Below are 13,352 nucleotides of genomic sequence, written 5' to 3'. Positions count from 1 at the left end.
AAAAAGCCGTTTTGAAAAGTAGAAATTTAGTTAGAAAAATTTAGCCGTACGGAGCACCTTCCGTTGTTGTGTCGCACTTGCAAGCACGACGCAGACTGACTTTGGTCTCGATCACACAGGTCTATAAGAGTTATCAGCATCAACTGACTCTTCTGTGTGTGATGAGACATTTCTTTCAGTCTATAAATAACGCTTGCACAGCAGTGTGTGTAGTTAAGGATGAGCAATAGAATAAGTCGGCAGTGGAATATGATACGATATAGATTGTGGAACAGTACCACCGTCCCCCGTAGTTTAATTGGTCAAAACACCATGCAGGAGACAGGGAGATTGCGGGTTCAAGTTCCGTCGGGATGCGGTATATTTTTCGAAATCTGTATCATATTTCCAGTTCGCTTTTTTTTCGCTCTCTCTACTTCACATACTGTCTGCTTAATGAACTAATAGTGCTTTACAAAAAAAATACACATCGAAGAAATTTTTTTTACATCAAAATAATTTTTTAATTTTAATTTAGTTTTTTCTATTGAGTTTTTTTAAATTTTTTTAACCCATTCCCGGCGGGTGATGCCGTATGGCATCTCCTGACATCCACACTTGGTTTGCGGCTTAACAATTATACACTAAAGTCGCTTTTTACGCGGGTTTCTTTTTACGCGGATTCCGGAATTTACTCGGATTTCGGAACTTACGCGGTTTTTTTTTTACGCGGATTCCGGAATTTACGCGGTATTTATTTGCGCGGATTTCGGTTTCCCTTCACTTGGAATGCAGAATTAACGCTGGTTTTTTTACGCGGATTCCGGAATTACGCGGTTTATTTTACGCGGATTCCGGAATTTACGCGTTTTTTTACGCGGATTCCGGAATTCACGCGGTTTTTTTACGCGGCATGTATCCCCCGCTTAAAAAGCGACTTTAGTGTACTTGATATTTGAACGGTTAAACTATTCAATACGGGTTGAGAACAGATCTATCTGCAATACGCAAAACAGTGCGTGTCAATTGTACACGTAGTTGATGAGTTGAGTGATAATAGTTTCGAGGTCATTTTTCGAGGAAAAACCTGATTTCTCTCCGCCGGGAACGGGTTAAACATCAAGTTGTGATGAAACTCTCGATAAAAGTCCAGGATTGGAAGAAATCGAAAACCAAAAAATTGAAGATTTAGTTAAAAAAAACTTTAACTTAATTTGAGGGGAAAATTTAATCCTTCTTCGATTTAATGTATCGTTTAGTGTTTTGTTTGTCAATTTTATCGATATATATATTCAAAATAACTTGGAAACGAATGCATTTACGAAAGTAATTAACCATTTCAATTGTTCGAAATCTCTGGAATACAAATATTCTGAAAAATGTTGAAATTGAAAATTGAAACTCAGTTACCCTTAAAAAAATTGTTTTTCATTTCTCCATCCTGGACTTTTTATCAAAAGTTTCGATATGACTTCAAGTTTCTCTAAAAAATCAACTTTAACTTCTCACAAAATTCAAAATTCGTCGTTCACCAAAAAATACCATAAGGCCGAAGACACGGTGTTTTGGCCGGATCTGGAGTCGGCTTACTATTCGAGGCGATCATTTGAGGAAATGGAACGGCTAAATGTCGATGTGGTTCCCATGTTTGTGAACCCGCCCAACGTCCCCAAGTTGCGTTTCGTCGAAGATTTCTGGCAAGCCTGAAGCGTAAGATCTACTCCAATAATTTTGTAGCGAAATTTGAGGAGGAATTGATAAATAAAATGAAAAAAGGATTTGAAAACATGCCAACACGCATGTTTTCATCCGCCATGGCGAACGTTACGGTTAACTGCCGGAATTCCGCACGCAAGATCGTAGATTTTTTCTGCACGTAAGCTAGCATAATTACCTTCCATAGGAAATTAATCCAACCTTATTATCTGTCTTAGTTATTTTTTACCACCATCCGAAAAAAATCCATTTTTTAACGCATACGTTAGCACAAAACGACATTTTTAGCCCATCGAAACATTGCAGCAGCAAAAGTGCCGGACAAACCCACCTGCATCAACTAGCTTAGTATTGGAATCGAGCATTGACAATTCCTTACCTTAATTCTCTAATAACCTCACAGGAAACACGGTTCATGGAAGATAGTGCACTTGCCTACGCGTTGTCCTCGCTGCATCCTGCTAACGTAATACGCATGTCGTTAGAAGAGTTAAAGTGCAAAACCGGAACTTTCGTATTTTTTTATGACGTTAACAATTTTGTTGGAGAAAAAAAAAAGGTGGAAGTCTGGTATCAACATTGCAACAGCATGAGAGCAGACGGCAAGAACTTGGAAGACCGAGATCTTTCGTTCTTACCTGCGACTGAGAAAGCAATTAGAATTGAACTTGCTTCACCATGTAAAACAAGCACGATTGAGCTCTCGTTCAGCACATTACGTCGGGTGAAAACCTGGCTGAGGTTAATAATGGTTGAGTGCTCTCTGCTTGCTGAGTGTTCATCGGCAGATGGTTAACAACAATCGTGGAAAATTTACTGAATTAGCGCTGGAGCGATTTGCGGAGGATAAAAGGAAGATGTTTTTTAGTTAACGACGTTGTTTTTGTTATCTTTCTACGGTAGATTTAGTGTTAATGAAATTACAGTTTAGTTTAATTTAGTGTTAGTCTTGTGAGCAAGATCGCGCCAAATGAGCTATGGTCGAATATCGACCATTTTTGATTTGAATGAAACTTTGCACACGTATTTGGCTTAGCAAACTGAGCATTTTTCACAGATGGAGAGATTTTTTACACCCATGAGTTACATTCTAAAAGGGCGTATGCCTTTTGGCATAGGTTTTATTCGAAGCATTGTAGCCCAGAAACCGTTGGTTGTATAGAAAAACTGTCTGAGAATGAGTTGTAGGGAATTAAAAATGCACCATAAATAAATATACACTGTACAAAAAAAGTTTTTTTGACCAAAATAAATTGAAAATAAACATTAAATTTCAGTTTTAAAAAAAAGAGAGGAATTTTTTTTTATTTTTTTTTAAGAAACTTGACGTTAATACGCAATTTAAAAAAAAAAGTTCAGGATGGAGAAATGAAAAATATTTTTTTTATGGTAGATGAAATTTTTATAAAAATTCTAATTTAAACATTTTTCAAAATATTTGTATTCTGATGATTTTAAAAGATGCAGAAAGTCATTTTGAATCAGAAAGCTTTTGGTAATAAACATTCTAAAGGCATCGGTTTTCGAGTTATTTTTAATTTAAGCTCGAAAAATTATTAATATTTCGAAAAATACACGTTTTTCTTAATTTATCTATGGTTCTCCAGCGAAAACCATACGTTCATTGGAATGCTTGATCAAAAATATACAATTCATTCTTTGACAACGAAACGATTGGATAAATAACTCAAGCGCTAAACCTTAGCCTACCTACACATTCCCCCTTGCCGAATGTTTTATAAAAAAAAAAAAATGTTTGTCGTGCAACACTACCTACTTGTTTACTAATAATAACTGTTTGTAAAGTACGCAACCAATGACTACTGGGTTACCTATAATATCTGTTTTCGTATATAAATACGATTGCACTACTTCAGATGTGTTAGTAACAGCCCAAATGCTGTAAACCCTTTCCTGATCATCGGTGCTCATCAAGCAAATTAAACGAAAATGTTATTGCAAAATTAAAAATATTGAACAGTCAAGCTTATTTTAATACGTCTTTATCAATTTGTGATTCGTGTAGTTATTGGAATGATAGTCAAGCCACCATTCATCCCTTCGTTGTTTACTATTCAGAATCTGGAACACTTAAGAATATCAGCTTCATCATAATATCGGAAGAACTCCATCATGATACTGTTGCGGTTCAGGTGTTCATTGCCAAATTAATGAGTTTTTTGAAAACAACAATAGAGTTGAAAAAAGCGATATTAATGTCTGATGGAGCTGCCTCACAATATAAAAATAGAAAAAACTTTGCAAGTCTTTGCAAGTTCAAAACAAAATATAACGTCGATGCAGAGTGGCATTTTTATAATTATAGAGAAATACTACGCTAGAAAAAGAACGCTCTCGCCATCTACAATTCGATCCAGATCCTATTCAGTCAATCCTTATTTTGTGTTCTTAATCGATCATACTCATCTGTCGAGTATCACTCAACTTGGATAAATTGAAGAGAAAAATTCATAGGACATTCGTTAGCTCCTGTAGCGAAAACTTCTCCTTATGGCGGTTTCGATTACTCCCTAAGTTTTAAAAGGCATTTTAATCCGCTTGATCTTCGTGCAATTTGACTAATACTGCGACCTGCGTGTTGAATAATATCGGATGTTTCTTCAAATACGGAAGGCAACGTTGGCGGTTTTCGGTGAAAGCTAACTTTATATAACACTGTTTCAACCAAAAACAATAAATTAAAAATATTTAGCGAGAAAATTGTGACGCAGTAGAAAAATTGAGCCCGTCCGCGTTCGTGCTTTACTTCGATCTCCACAGTTTAGTTTTATCCGAAATTCTGGATACGCCTATGGAAACAGCACAATTCAATTCTATCTATTCGAGTATGGACTCTAATAAACAATCTACCAGAAAACAGACCAATTGGTGTCAAAACGGTCAACTGAAAACGTTGGGTGTATAAAGTATGTAAGATATAAAGCTGATTGAGCAAAGTCACCATGTTTAATAATAATTTAATGTTCAACTCTTGCATAAATCTTTTGTGACCAATGAAAGTCAACATGGGTTTGTCTTAGCGAAAATTTCTGGGGTAGATTATTGTTTAGCCATGTTATGGCTTGTAGAAGGTTACTCATTCTCTAGTTCAATTTTCAAAGGGCTGCTCATATTTGTAACTTAGCATAAGTACCACAACTTATTGAATCAAAGTAATATGTTTTGTAAAATGAACTTTTTTTAAATGAATATATTCCCATCCTTCATGTCATACTTAATAACCTCCAAGAAAAGTAAATCTTTACAAAGTGAAGGGAGGTATGTTACGGATAAATAAAAAAACGGTGACACGCATGTCGGTGACAGCCCGGAAAAGTTATGCTTGCTCATTTTCGCGCTATTCAGGTTCTTTTCAGTATTTCCATACCATTTCTTTGCCACCCACTTGCTAACATTCACTGCGAAAATTTGTGTTGGTAGGGCGGCAGGTCAAGAGCTGAGGACGGAAACAATTTTGAATGTTGCCGCCTGTTGGTTTAATAATAGCCATGAGAGATGATGCCGGAAAGAGAAAAGAAAAAAAACAGAAAAACCTGTACTTGTGATTCGTAATTAAATTTATAGGTTCACGCCCCCCCCCCCCCCTCCGATACACATCGCAACAGCGCACTGAAGAAAACAAAATCGTGCCTGGAGAATGTGGTAAAGTGGATTTATTGCTCTGTAAATTGTCATTGCTTTCGTAAAACACTTTCGCGTCTTGTTTTATTTACCTGTTTTGGCGCAGATTTTTTTTCTAAATTTTAGAGTATCCAGATTCCAGAATATTCAATGGATGCTACTGACTGAAGCAATCAATTTAAGGATAGAGGTTTTGTCGATGGTGATGTGAAGTTTTAGGTTTCTTTTTGGTGGATTTTTTCATAATTTTCATGTTAATATTTCTTAAAATTCTGCTTCATTTTTTCTCATAACTCAGAGAATAAACAATTCGCTTTGTATATGGCTATACATGCGATAATGTACGTTGCTTTCTAGTTTACGACAGACTTACAGAGATAATATTTTGCATTTAAACTATTATTGTGAATTCTGGTACCCCTAGCTAAGATAACTTTTTCAGAGACTTAAATGAGTCTTCTCGTAAACCTCCGTAGAAACGACGAACCCGGCAAGCAATTACTCTGCGGTCTTTTGATATACTTTTAGCCAAATTAGATGCACCAAAATTCACAGAATGGGTTGAAGCCATATTATTTTTAGGACAACTTGTTTGAGCTTCAGGGCAACCGTGTACGTGTTTATATAAAGTAAAACCAGATTTAGAGAACCGGAAGCTGCACTGAATTCTGGTACCCCTAGCTAAGATAACTTTTTCAGAGACTTAAATGAGTCTTTTCGTAAACCTCCGTAGAAATGACGAACCCGGCAAGCAATTACTCTGCGGTCTTTTGATATACTTTTAGCCAAATTAGGTGCACCAAAATTCACAGAATGGGTTGAAGCAATATTATTATTAGGACAACTTGTTTGAGCTTCAGGGCAACCGTTTTTTGTGTTTGTCGACCAGTGTTATTGATCTACTGCCGAATCAAGAATCCGTCGCAATGTCACTTTACTTCAATCGCATCTAATCCATCCTGACAGCACATATCCAACGAGCGCGGGGTCTACCCGCAAGTCGACGGCCTCTATCGGGAATCCTGCTAAATGAAGCCTTTGCTGGTCGCTTCTCCGGCATTCTAGGTACATGCCCAGTCCACTCGAAGACTGCCGTGTTTTATCCGCTTGACTATACCCGCCGATTTGCATACCTTCACCATTTTCTAGTTTGCCGCCAAAGATTGTACGTAAGATCGTACGCTAAAAATTAACAAGATTTCGACAATCAGGACTCTTTCGGCCTCATGGTCATGAAGGGCCACCGGGAGAATCAGTGTTTTATAGAGTGCAAGTTGAAGGCTATTCGTTAAAGGCCCCGTTTGCGGCCGCTATCTGCCTTTTATATCACGGATAACCTTATTGTCATACGTCACTAATGTACGCAGAGGCAGTCCACACCAGAGCTTGACAAAGTCATTTTCAATTGACAATTATCAGGTTATAGTGACGCTTTGACCCGTCGCTTTCAATTGAAAAGCTTTTGTATCATTCTCAAGCTTTTCGTGAGTCACATGAAAGCTACTCGGGAGCTCTTGCTTTGATTTTGACAACTGAAGGGCTAAATGCGTTTTAATTGAAAGAAAAGACTATCACCGTCACTCTCACATGACGATTCTTCAATCGAAAATGACAATGAGCGCTAACGGAGATAGGGGGCTTCCATACAGTACTTCGCGCAAATATATGGACGAGGAAGAAAAGAAAACCGTGACGATATGAAACGGAGAACACTAAAACCAGTTTCACAATCCGAAATGGTTACGCAGCGCCAGTGATCAACAGCGAAAAAAATTCCGAAATATTGATCGAAATTTGCGTGACGTATTTATTGGATGCCATTGCCGTTTTAACTGCGGATCGCGGTATTAGCACACTATCATCAAACGACGCGATGCGGTGCTAGTTTCAATTGAGACGCTGAAGGAAATGAAAGCGTCTCTCTCTCCGTCAATTGAAATAGTTACGAGTTTCATTTGAAACGATCCGATGAACAACAGACGGAGAAGAGAGGAAGAAGTGATTCGATGACAGCAGCCGGAAGGAATCAAGTGAAAATGAAACTGTTCGAATCGAAATGACAGCGCTGAATAATCAGTTTCATTGTTTTGTTTCGAAATTGTAGAGCCCTGGTCCACGCTACTTCCCAAATCGATGCTGATCGACCATTTCCGATTTCGCGAAACATAGCAAGGTAGTTCTTTTTTGATAAAGAGATCATTTTATCAGAGTCTATGTTAATATAAACATATATAAACATAGACTCTGCATTTTATAATATCAGTTCTTTACACTGAAAAAATAAAACTCACGCTCATACCAAATGCTATTTACGCATGAATACCAATAAACCAAGCCAATCGTTTTAACAGGTCGACCCATATCGATTTTAAATGGAATTCACGGTATTTCGACGTGTTTTGGCATTTGACGCTTTCTACCATTGAAATATGAGTGTAAAAAGATTGATTTTGGTATGCATTACATGGCAAACCGAAGTGTAAGGCACTTGATTTTGTGCTGTGAAGTGAAACGCAAGTGTATTCCACTTAGCACAGAAGTAAGTGGAATCCACTTGACAGTAACGTGCCGATATTTTACAGTGTATGTAGGCTCACGATTGCTGTTTCAAAAGGGCCTATCCAAAGATGTACTGATGGATAAAAATTTCTATAACAAAAAAACGGCTCGTTTGATTGAAATGGTGACTTCAGCATAGTTGTAGGTAATAAAATTGCGGTTCTAAAAAAATATATACGCAATAAACAAATTTGTTTTCTGGGCCAGATTTTTTAAATTGTCGTACTATTTTTAAAAACATTTTTTTTTACACATTGAAGATGACAATATGTACTACTATCTGTCAAAAGTTAGTGAGTGCAAAATCTATCTATACCTATAAAAATGCAGTCCGGTCTGTCTGTCGGTCTGTCTGTCTGTCTGTCTGTCTGATCCATATAGGCTCGGAAGCTACCGTACCGATCGACGTGAAAATTTGTATGTAGAGGTTTTAGGGGCCGAGAAAGGTTCCTATGATGGTTTGAAACCCCTCCCTCTTCTGGAAGGGAGGGGTCCCATACAAACGAAATACAAATTTCTGCACTTCTCAAAAACTAACCAAGCAAATGGAACCCAATTTGGCATGTGGATGTTTTTAGGAGTAACAAACATGCCCATATTGGTTCGACACCCCTCCCTCTTCTGGAAGGGAGGGGTTCCATACAAATGAAATACAAATTTCTCCACATCTCGAGAACTAACCAAGCAAATAGAACCAAATTTGGTAGTTGGATGTTTTTAGGGGTAACAAATATATCCATAATGGTTTGACACCCCTCCCCCTTCTACAAAGAGGGGTCCCATACAAATGAAACACAAATTCCCCACAGCTCGAGAACCAATTGACCAAATACAACCAAATTTGGTATGTGAATGCTTTTTGTGATAACAAATGTGTCCATAATGGTTTGACTCCCCTCCCTGTTCTGTGAGGGAGGGGTTCCATACAAATGAAACACAAATTTCTGCTATTTCGAGAACTAACCTACTAAATGGAACCAAATTTGGCAGGTGAATGTTTTTAGGGGCAACAAATATATCCATAATGGTTTGACACCCCTCCCTCTTCTATAAGGGAGGGGTCCCATACAAATGAAACTCAAATTTCGCAGAGCTCGAGAACCAATCAAGCAAATATAACCAGATTTGGCAAGTGAATGTTTTTAGGTGTAACAAACATGTCCATAATGTTTCGAAACCCTTTCCCCCTCTTCTGGCATGTCTCCAAATACCATTTCAAAATCTAAGACTTCCGGTTTCTGAAAAACAGCGGCAAATGACCAAATACCACCCAATATGGGTATTTCCGAAATTTTGGCATTTGACGCTTTCTACCATTGAAATATGAGTGTAAAAAGATTGATTTTGGTATGCATTACATGGCAAACCGAAGTGTAAGGCACTTGATTTTGTGCTGTGAAGTGAAACGCAAGTGTATTCCACTTAGCACAGAAGTAAGTGGAATCAACTTGACAGTAACGTGCCGATATTTTACAGTGTATGTAGGCTCACGATTGCTGTTTCGAAAGGGCCTATCCAAAGATGTACTGATGGATAAAAATTTCTATAACAAAAAAACAGCTCGTTTGATTGAAATGGTGACTTCAGCATAGTTGTAGGTAATAAAATTGCGGTTCTAAAAAAATATATACGCAATAAACAAATTTGTTTTCTGGGCCAGATTTTTCAAGTTGTCGTACTATTTAAAAAAAAAATTTTTTTTACACATTGAAGATGACAATATGTACTACTATCTGTCAAAAGTTAGTGAGTGCAAAATCTATCTATACCTATAAAAATGCAGTCCGGTCTGTCTGTCTGTCTGTCTGTCTGTTTGTCGGTCTGTCTGTCTGTCTGTCTGTCTGTCTGTCTGTCTGTCTGTCGGTCTGTCTGTCTGTCTGTCTGTCGGTCTGTCTGTCTGTCTGTCTGTCTGTCTGTCGGTCTGTCTGTCTGTCTGTCGGATCCATATAGGCTCGGAAGCTACCGTACCGATCGACGTGAAAATTTGTATGTAGAGGTTTTAGGGGCCGAGAAAGGTTCCTATGATGGTTTGGAACCCCTCCCTCTTCTGGAAGGGAGGGGTCCCATACAAACGAAATACAAATTTCTGCACATCTCAAAAACTAACCAAGCAAATGGAACCCAATTTGGCATGTGGATGTTTTTAGGAGTAATAAATATGCCCATATTGGTTCGACACCCCTCCCTCTTCTGGAAGGGAGGGGTTCCATACAAATGAAATACAAATTTCTCCACATCTCGAGAACTAACCAAGCAAATAGAACCAAATTTGGTAGTTGGATGTTTTTAGGGGTAACAAATATATCCATAATGGTTTGACACCCCTCCCCCTTCTACAAGGGAGGGGTCCCATACAAATGAAACACAAATTCCCCACAGCTCGAGAACCAATTGACCAAATACAACCAAATTTGGTATGTGAATGTTTTTAGAGATAACAAATGTGTCCATAATGGTTTGACTCCGCTCCCTGTTCTGTGAGGGAGGGGTTCCATACAAATGAAACACAAATTTCTGCTATTTCGAGAACTAACCTACTAAATGGAACCAAATTTGGCAGGTGAATGTTTTTAGGGGCAACAAATATATCCATAATGGTTTGACACCCCTCCCTCTTCTATAAGGGAGGGGTCCCATACAAATGAAACTCAAATTTCGCAGAGCTCGAGAACCAATCAAGCAAATATAACCAGATTTGGCCAGTGAATGTTTTCAGGTGTAACAAAAATGTCCATAATGTTTCGAAACCCTTTCCCCCTCTTCTGGCATGTCTCCAAATACCATTTCAAAATCTAAGATGGCGACTTTCGGTTTCTGAAAAACAGCGGCAAATGACCAAATACCACCCTTTATGGGTATTTCCGAAATTGTTATGATGCACTGAAGCCACAAATCGACCTCAGACCGACCGAATTGTAAGATGGCGACTTCCGGTGTCTGGAAAACAGCCGAAAATGACCAAATACCACCCAATATGGATGTTTTTTAAACCAGAATGACGCACAGAGGCCAGAAATTGTCTCCACATGCCATTTTGAAATCTAAGATGGCGACTTTCGGTTACCGAAAAACAGCGGCAAAGCATCAAATACCACCCAACATAGGTATTTCCGGAATTTTTCTGACGCACTGAAGCCACAAATTGACCTCAGACAACATTTTGAATTGTAAAATGGCAACTTCCGGTGTCTGGAAAACAGCCGAAAATGACCAAATGCCACCTAATATGGGTGTTTCTTAAACCAGAATGACGCACAGAGGCCAGAAATTGTCTCCAAATGCCATTTTGAAATCTAAGATGGTGACTTCCGGTTTCTGAAAAACAGCGGCAAATGAGAAATACTACCCAATATGGGTATTTCCGGAATTGTTATGATGCACTGAAGCCACAAATCGACCTATCAACCTCAGACAACATTTTGAATTGTAAGATGGCAACTTCCGGTGTCTGGTCTGGAAAACAGCCGAAAATGACCAAATATCACCCAATATAAGTGTTTCTTCAACCAGAATGACGCTCAGAGGCCAAAGATTGTCCCCTAATGCCATTATAAAACTCAAGATGGCAAATTCCGGTTTCGGAAAAACAGCGGCAAATGATCAAATACGGAATTGGTATGACGCACTGAAGCCACAAATCGACCTCAGACAACATTTTGAATTGTAAGATGGCGACTTCCGGTGTCTGGAAAACAGCCGAAAATGAAAAAATATCACCCAATATGAGCGTTTCTTCAACCAGATCGACGCTCAGAGGCCAAAAGTTGCCTCCTAATGTCATTTCATTTTGAAATTCAAGATGGCGTCTCCCGGTTTCTGAAAAACAGCGGCAAATGACCAAATACCACCCAATATGGGTATTTCCGGGATTGTTATGATGCACTGAAGCCACAAATCCACCCCAGACAACATTTTGAATTGTAAGATGGCGACTTCCGGTGTCTGGAAAACAGCTAAAAATGACAAAATGCCACCCAATATGAGTGTTTCTTTAACCAGAATGACGCTCAGGGGTCAGAAATTGTCTCCAAATGCCATTTTGAAATCCAAGATGGCGACTTACGGTTTCTGAAAATAGCCTGAAGTGACCAAATACCACCCAATATGTGTATCATCGGATCCAGAATGATGCAAGGAACTTAAAATTGACCTCAGACATCAGTTTGAATTGTAAAATGGCAACTTCTGGGAAACAGCCGTAAATAACCGAATACTACTACATATGGATATTTCCGTAATCGAAATGATGCATAGAAGCCAAGCATTGACCCTGGACACCATTTTGAATTCGAAGATGACCACTTTCAGTTTCTAAAAAACAACGAAAATAACTGAAATGCATTCAATATATTTTCGGAATAGAGGTGATGTACAAAAGCCAAAAGTCGAGAATGTTGTCATTCCAATAAAACCAATCATTTCAAATGATGTAAACAAATCGCAAGGAATCAGTGAATTTGAAATGTTTAAAATTATTAAACAATAAAATAGGCGAAACGAAGTTTGCCGGGTCAGCTAGTGATAAACATAAAAGTAGTAAACGTTTGAGTATTTCGACATTTCCACATGAAGCTTTGTTTGTTTTTTTTTCTAGCTACACAATAAAAGTTAAAAACTATCGCTAAGAGCATGGTGCCAATCCAACGCGTTGATTTTGTACCATAACCAATGATTTTTAATGATTGGCCCCATTGAAATTGAATTAGTGTAACTCACCGGCGAACCCTGTTATCAGAAGGTTGTAAAAATAAGACAAACTCACTAGATAACCAATTTAAACAGTACGTGTTTATATCAAGTAAAACCAGATTTAGAGAACCGGAAGCTGCAAGATTGAGCAGGTAGTTCGAGAAACTACCTGGAGGACCGTGGAAGGGAAGAGCCGGCTAATTCCGGGATCTAGCCGTGTCTTGATCACTATTTCGCACTATCTCCGATTGCGCGTATTGCGCCAATTCTGCCGATATAATATCACACGCGCCGAATATGTGAAGCCGTGCCGACTGTCGGTGGATAAAATATAGGGTGGTCGGTATTACCGACTTTTCGAAAAACCGGTATTTCGGTATTCATAAAAATAAAAACCGGTAAAAAACCGGTATTCTTATTTTTTCGGATTTATACAAACCAGGGGTGACACGTGGTCTTTAAACCTACTTTTTCAACTACAAAATTCTTAAAATCATAGTTTGGGGAAGTAATGATGATTGTCCGCGAAAAAAAACGCATGTCATTCTCTCTGTACTAGGTATTTAAAATAAAACTGAAAAATAATTAAAGATATTGGGTGTCGAACGTCTCAGGTAGTGGTTTTCTTCGGCCGGTTTTCTGCCGCAGTCTTATGCAAAAACCTGTCGAAGTAAGCCACTGCCGAAGAATAAAATTTGAACTCGAAATTTATTTTTTGCTTAGCGTTTCAGGTTGCATCTATGTATGGACGTGCCGCTGCATGATTA

This window comes from Wyeomyia smithii, chromosome 1 (genome assembly GCF_029784165.1).
Source record: "Wyeomyia smithii strain HCP4-BCI-WySm-NY-G18 chromosome 1, ASM2978416v1, whole genome shotgun sequence".
NCBI lineage: Eukaryota > Metazoa > Arthropoda > Insecta > Diptera > Culicidae > Wyeomyia > Wyeomyia smithii.
The sequence above is the reverse complement of the archived record's forward strand: the minus strand, read 5'-3'. Positions refer to the sequence as shown.